Below are 7,557 nucleotides of genomic sequence, written 5' to 3' on the forward strand. Positions count from 1 at the left end.
ACATAAAAACAGAGCATTGTGATAAACTGCATGTGCGCGAGGCCGCTGGAGATACTGGGACAGGCAGTGACCTGCCAGGATTGGACTGACCCTAATGGTGCCACTGTTCCTCTCTTGTGTGTCTCTGCAGCCTGGCTGTGCCTTGGGACACTTGAGTTAATGAGGAAATGAAATAAATCTACTCTTGGCATTCAGCTGTGGTTTGGTGACATGGATGAATCAATTCGCACACCAACACACTCCTAGTACCCTTTGGAGGCTTGCTGTTCCTGATGGGCATTGACTGTGCAGTACCCAGGTATGTTTTCCTCAGCTCCAAGGCAAAAACACACAAAGTAAAATTCACTGCAGGGACTCCCACTCTCTGTTTCTCCACCTTTTATCTTGAGCAAACTGGAAGAGGTGCCATGGAAAGAAAGAGAACTTTGAGGACAAGGCTTGGATGCAAAACAGCTTTATTGAGTCACAAGAAGAAAAGGAGGTGGCTCAGAGAGAGCACCAGTAGCAGCCACTAAGATGCAGTGAAGCTTCTGCAGAGTGGGCATCGGCCCATCCTGCGGAGCATAGCAGGACAATGTCTCCAGTAGACTGGTCAGGAGAGACACAAACAGCAAGCAGAGGAGAAAAAGGAGTAGAAGGGAATAACAGTTTGAAAATGTAATTACAATGTCCCAAAGCTCAGTCTTCTGCCCAGAACTAGGTTCTGAGGCCATGGAGGTTCTTGCTCAAGGATGTTGCCAGCAGCTTTAGCAGGGACGGCATCTGCTGCCACCAAAGCAGTTGGTGATGCAGGAGATGTCAAAGCCCCCAGAGCTGATGGGCACTCCGCCACAGCTGAGGATGTTGCCAACTGCAGCAGAGGTGGAGGATCCCACGGCGGTGTTCTGTGGGAAGGAGCTGAGGATGGGGCCAGGCAGGGTCACCAGCACGGGGGAGGGCTCGATGACAACGTGGGAGCTCTGGCACTCCCTGACACAGCACTCATTGCAGCTGCTGGCCAGCGGGCAGGGGCCGCAGGGCTGGCAGCAAGGGTCGCAGGGCTTGCAGCAGGACATGGCTTGGGCTCACAGGTGAACCTGGCACAGAGGGCAGGGAGAAGCACAGAGTGAGGACACATGAGATGCAGCACTGCACCCAAACACCCTGGAAGCATGAGAACTCCTGGCCCATACTGCAAGGCTCCGCTCAAAGCCCAGGAGCTGCCTCAGCCAATTTCTAGCCTCTCTCTGTCTGCACAAGACCTTCTCTCCCCTGCCCTCTCCCAGCACAACCAGCTCCCAGCCCTCAGCTCCAACAGCCCCTCTCAGCTGAGACCTCCAGCCAGACAAGAGCTGCTCTTGAAGAAGCAGCAGCAGGAGGAGGAGAAGAGGCTCTGCACTCACCTGATTCCTGAGGAGGAGGAGGTGAGAGAAGTGGATGAGAGAGCAGAGACTTGGGCTGCCTTTTATATCAGTCCTGCCCTGCCTCAGGCCCACAGGCACCTTAGTGGAAGCCATAATTTTCTGACCAGCTCATGTCAAATGTGCACCATCCCAGTTAATGGTAGGGGCAGTGTCCTGGTTTCCTGCACTGCATCCTTCTCATTTCCCGGTAATTTTGCTTACTTTCCTATATGAAAGGCTACTTCTCTAAGTGCCGACAGGATAAGGCCAAGAATTTCCGGGGCAGAAACATGTCAGCACAGGCAGAAGTTTCTGATCAAGTGCCAGCAGCATCCGTTGTGGGCAGGTGATGTTCTTTTGTGTAATTTCTGAGTGGTTTGTTGGTGAGAAAATTGTCAGAGAAGGGGCTTTGGTCTTCTTCTTCTTAGTCATGTGCTCAAGAACATTAACGTGAGGGGAGATGACAGAGGTTTGTCATGTTGTTTCCTTCTTCCACTCATCTCCTTCTTTCTACCTGGTGTGTGTGTCTCTCCACTTCAGTCTAGAGGGGATGTGTTATTACCCCCTCTCCCTCATCCTGAGAGTCAGATGGACACCCTGCAGGAGGTCCACTGCATCTTAGTGGCTGCTCCTGGTTCCTTCTGTGACCACCTCCTTTTCTTCCTTAGACTCACCAAATTCTTTGTGCAACCCTGCCTGGGACTCTTTTTCATCCATTGTTCTGTGGCAACACTTCCAGTCAGCTCAGGAAAAAAGGTGGAGAAGCTGTGGCTGGGATTCCCTGTAGCGGATTTTACTTTGTGTCCTTTCCCCTGCAGTTGATGAAGACATCCCTGGCTACTCTGCAGCCAATGGCCATCAGGGAGATCCTGGATGCAAAGAGTGGCAGCAGTGAATATGAGAAACAATCTTCACTTTGTGGGTAACAGCCCACAACCTCATCCCTTCCTTCTCCTCCTCTCCATTACCTGGTCCATGAGCGTGGTCAAAGACATGACACCCTTTTGAAATCTGTATAATTCTTCAGCACTGGCAGGGCCCAGCTGCTGTCCAGACATGCAGGACTGAGGTGATTCACAAGTTGGGATCAGTGCCTGCCACAATCAGGCTGTGCAGAGAAGAGCAATGTGTAACATTTGCCAATTGCTCCTCTAAATGTTAACATCTTGCACAGCTGCAGCCTGCCTTAAAATGCAATAGCACAGAACAAATTTCTTATGCCTGGGAGCACACAAAGTTACCTCTAGGATGGGTTTTGCTGTGTGGCTGACTGGCCTACTCATGTGTTGTGGCCGATATATCACGAGGACCCGGTGCCATTGGTAGATTAACTCCTCTACTATTTCACCAAGAGTACGTGAAGCACAAAAGAGAAAACTGTTCAGCTTTTCAGTTGACAGACAAACTTGTGATTCCCAAGTCACCCTATATATTGAGATTGAACTTGTTGCTGCTGCCTTTTGAACACCTGAAGCTGGGGTAGCTGAGAACTCTCACACCTTAAAGAGAACAATGTGTGCTTTATTTAAATATCTAAATTATACTTCACAAGCATTAAGAGCCCTCAGTACAGAAATGACACAAGTCCGAGAAGCTGCCATTGGAAATTGAGCAGCAATTGACTACTTGGTGTTGCGACACAATCAGGATGTGAAGAATTTAATGGCATGAGTTGGTTCAATCTTTCCAATAATTCCTAACTAATAGAATAGAACGAGTCACCTAAAGAAACGAACCACAAGTGCTACAGAGACAGAAGGACTAGATTTCTCTTGGCTGGTTTCACGGCAACACACTCGAAACTTAGGATGGTTAAAACAATCTTGCACTTATGTGATGTTGCACTCATGACCTTAAACACTTGTTGTTTAATTCAGTGCTTACTGCTGTGCAGACTCAGTCAATACAATAACTGGATATGACACTTTAAAGAAATGATATTAAAATCCCCAAGGGGGGGATTTGTTACTGAACAAGTTCTATTTCTTCAAGAAGTCTTTGCAGCAATGGGGACAGATGCCAGAAAATTCTTTTGACTTTAGCACATAGTGTATGATCTCTATATTCATGGTTAATGCTTAGTTTTGTAGCAGCAGGTATTTGCCTAGTACAAATACAATACCAGAGATTAATGTGACCTTATGTTAACTTCCTACATCTGTGACTGATAAGTCTTGTGTCAGCTAATGCTTCCTTATATACTTATAAAAGTAATTAATATGTACTAACCAATATCTTAGTTTTGTGATGTCTCGGTTTGAAAGACAGAGGTCTGCCAAGAAAGGTGGGAACCTTCCTTGGGATGGAGAATATGACCCCCTTCCCTCCAAATTATCAGAGCTTTGAGATTTAGTGGCTTTCAGGCAAAGATATTGGAAAGGGAATAACAGTTCTTTACCAGTAGGTGTATGCATAACAACTCAAACAGCAGCAGCAGCAGCAAAGAGAAGCAGACAGCCGGTCCCAGCCTGTCCCGGCCGCAGGCGCATTCCCCTGTGGTGCAGTTCAGAGCACAGCCAGCAGGGGCGCTGCTGGCTCATGGCAGGGCAGGGCGGGTGCGATGTTTCCCCCGCTCCAGCAGGGGCCGCTGTGGCGCAGCTCTCCCTCACACGGTAATGGTGGACAGGCTGGATGATGAAATGGCTGCAGCAGGAATCTCAGAACGGCAGCTGGAACAGCAAGGCGTGCTCACCTGGTACAGCAAGAAAGAAGCAGCAGAAAACAGCAGCAGCAGCCGCCCAAACTGGGCCAGAAGAGGCTTTCCTGGAGGGGGAAAGGGCCCGGATTCTCAAAGTTTTGCCTGAGGCATGTGAGCAGATGGCAAAAAGGGTCCCACTCTAGTGAGATGGAGTGTAAATAAGGTCCCAGGGCAATGGTTGTACCCACAAGCAGAGCTTCAGTCATGGTAGGAGAAGTCAGCAGGAGATAGAGCTTCACAATTCTGATGAACTCCCCCCACAGTGACCGCAGCCTTCTTTCCTCTGAATGCCGAGAGAGCAAGAGAGCTAGGATCTGCAGCCAGCTCCCTTTAAGCTCTTGAACTCCCTTTAACAGCTCCCCTTTAACTCCCTTTAACAGTCGAAATCTCGCAGTATCTCTGCCCCTCCAAGAGAAACTCCCCAGCTAAGAGTACAGCCAGCTGCAGCCTTCCCTTGACAATTTAATTTGTCTCTCTCAAGTATCAGTTGTTATGGTTTCTTGGCAACAGAATGGGAGAAAATTACATGAAAGATAGAACCAAAAGGAAAAATCCTAAAGCCCAACATGAGAACAAGGATTGTGTGTCAGAGAGAAGAATGATGGAGTATTGCTTTATGACCTAACCTCATATTTGGGATACTCTCAAAAAGAAAAGATTCATCAGAACATCTGGAACCACATCCAAACAAGTCCATGGACAGAATTAACATACGCACATGTATTCAGACAAGTGATGAATATATATTAGTTTTCGGAATACAGCCTGGTCTGTTAGGTTCGAGGGCATGCTTAGAGGAGACATCCCCATGCATCTAGCTCTGTAATAAAGTAATGTCAGCTTTCTGATGCAGGAAATTGGTTGGAGAGTTTATTTCCCAGTTTTTGGTGACAGTGGGGCTTTGAGCAGCTGAGTCTGGGGATGGCAGTGGGTGGGACAAGATTGTCTAACCTAAAGCCTTTGATGACTCTGTGATCTGTGGGCTGTCCATGGCAGACCCTGTCTTCACCAGGATCCATCTTCCTTTGTCTATCTGGCAGTCCCCCTTGGGCACAGGTTTTGTCAAAGGCTTCCCTTGGGAAGGCATTGATGGACAGAGATTACACCTATCCATACTTGGCAGAAATGTGAATTAACAGGGAAGCCCTAAGTCTTCTGCACAAACTCAACCTAAAGTCATTTACCACTGTGTATCCTGTGTATGGCTGATTGCAATTCTAACTTCTGAAATATCTCAGCACTGCATCTTAGGACAGAGATGGGCACTGCATGAGCTGAGGGCCCCTGTGAGATTGAGATGTGTTCCTCGTCTGCCTGTGCTGCTGTGTGCAGGCCGTGGACCCTCGACTGGGTAATGGAGGGGAGGAGAAGGTAGGGAAGAAGTTGCGGGCTGTTTCCACACATTGCTGTTTCCCAGCTGTGGAAGGAAAAGGTTGAAATGGAAAGACTTGGAGAGCAGGGTGATAAATTTGCACAAAGTGACCTGGTAGGTGGGGAGGCTGAGAACATCCATGTGGGAAACTTCACATATTTACTGCTGATTATCCTGTCTCTCTTTTGAGACATAACATAAAAGCTGCCAGAACCTTCAGAGGCATCTCTCAGAGAGAGTCTTGAGCCTCCTGCTGGGAGAGTGAGAGACCAAAAAAGCTCTAAGGACATAAAAACAGAGCATTGTGATAAACTGCATGTGCGCGAGGCCGCTGGAGATACTGGGACAGGCAGTGACCTGCCAGGATTGGACTGACCCTAATGGTGCCACTGTTCCTCTCTTGTGTGTCTCTGCAGCCTGGCTGTGCCTTGGGACACTTGAGTTAATGAGGAAATGAAATAAATCTACTCTTGGCATTCAGCTGTGGTTTGGTGACATGGATGAATCAATTCACACACCAACACACTCCTAGTACCCTTTGGAGGCTTGCTGTTCCTGATGGGCATTGACTGTGCAGTACCCAGGTATGTTTTCCTCAGCTCCAAGGCAAAAACACACAAAGTAAAATTCACTGCAGGGACTCCCACTCTCTGTTTCTCCACCTTTTATCTTGAGCAAACTGGAAGAGGTGCCATGGAAAGAAAGAGAACTTTGAGGACAAGGCTTGGATGCAAAACAGCTTTATTGAGTCACAAGAAGAAAAGGAGGTGGCTCAGAGAGAGCACCAGTAGCAGCCACTAAGATGCAGTGAAGCTTCTGCAGAGTGGGCATCGGCCCATCCTGCGGAGCATAGCAGGACAATGTCTCCAGTAGACTGGTCAGGAGAGACACAAACAGCAAGCAGAGGAGAAAAAGGAGTAGAAGGGAATAACAGTTTGAAAATGTAATTACAATGTCCCAAAGCTCAGTCTTCTGCCCAGAACTAGGTTCTGAGGCCATGGAGGTTCTTGCCCAAGGATGTTGCCAGCAGCTTTAGCAGGGACGGCATCTGCTGCCACCAAAGCAGTTGGTGATGCAGGAGATGTCAAAGCCCCCAGAGCTGATGGGCACTCCGCCACAGCTGAGGATGTTGCCAACTGCAGCAGAGGTGGAGGATCCCACGGCGGTGTTCTGTGGGAAGGAGCTGAGGATGGGGCCAGGCAGGGTCACCAGCACGGGGGAGGGCTCGATGACAACGTGGGAGCTCTGGCACTCCCTGACACAGCACTCATTGCAGCTGCTGGCCAGCGGGCAGGGGCCGCAGGGCTGGCAGCAAGGGTCGCAGGGCTTGCAGCAGGACATGGCTTGGGCTCACAGGTGAACCTGGCACAGAGGGCAGGGAGAAGCACAGAGTGAGGACACATGAGATGCAGCACTGCACCCAAACACCCTGGAAGCATGAGAACTCCTGGCCCATACTGCAAGGCTCCGCTCAAAGCCCAGGAGCTGCCTCAGCCAATTTCTAGCCTCTCTCTGTCTGCACAAGACCTTCTCTCCCCTGCCCTCTCCCAGCACAACCAGCTCCCAGCCCTCAGCTCCAACAGCCCCTCTCAGCTGAGACCTCCAGCCAGACAAGAGCTGCTCTTGAAGAAGCAGCAGCAGGAGGAGGAGAAGAGGCTCTGCACTCACCTGATTCCTGAGGAGGAGGAGGTGAGAGAAGTGGATGAGAGAGCAGAGACTTGGGCTGCCTTTTATAGCAGTCCTGCCCTGCCTCAGGCCCACAGGCACCTTAGTGGAAGCCATAATTTTCTGACCAGCTCATGTCAAATGTGCACCATCCCAGTTAATGGTAGGGGCAGTGTCCTGGTTTCCTGCACTGCATCCTTCTCATTTCCCGGTAATTTTGCTTACTTTCCTATATGAAAGGCTACTTCTCTAAGTGCCGACAGGATAAGGCCAAGAATTTCCGGGGCAGAAACATGTCAGCACAGGCAGAAGTTTCTGATCAAGTGCCAGCAGCATCCGTTGTGGGCAGGTGATGTTCTTTTGTGTAATTTCTGAGTGGTTTGTTGGTGAGAAAATTGTCAGAGAAGGGGCTTTGGTCTTCTTCTTCTTAGTCATGTGCT

General features: G+C 49.3%; 2 pseudogenes; both read right to left on the reverse strand.

Moving 5' to 3' along the window:
• Positions 1 to 746: 746 nt before the first annotated feature.
• On the reverse strand, positions 747 to 1,515 carry LOC135286863 (feather keratin Cos1-2-like; annotated as a pseudogene).
• A 4,969-nt stretch (positions 1,516 to 6,484) lies between these two features.
• LOC135286878 (feather keratin Cos1-2-like) lies at positions 6,485 to 7,253 on the reverse strand (annotated as a pseudogene).
• Between the last annotated feature and the right edge of the window lie 304 nt (positions 7,254 to 7,557).

Source organism: Passer domesticus, chromosome 27 (assembly GCF_036417665.1).
Source record: "Passer domesticus isolate bPasDom1 chromosome 27, bPasDom1.hap1, whole genome shotgun sequence".
NCBI lineage: Eukaryota > Metazoa > Chordata > Aves > Passeriformes > Passeridae > Passer > Passer domesticus.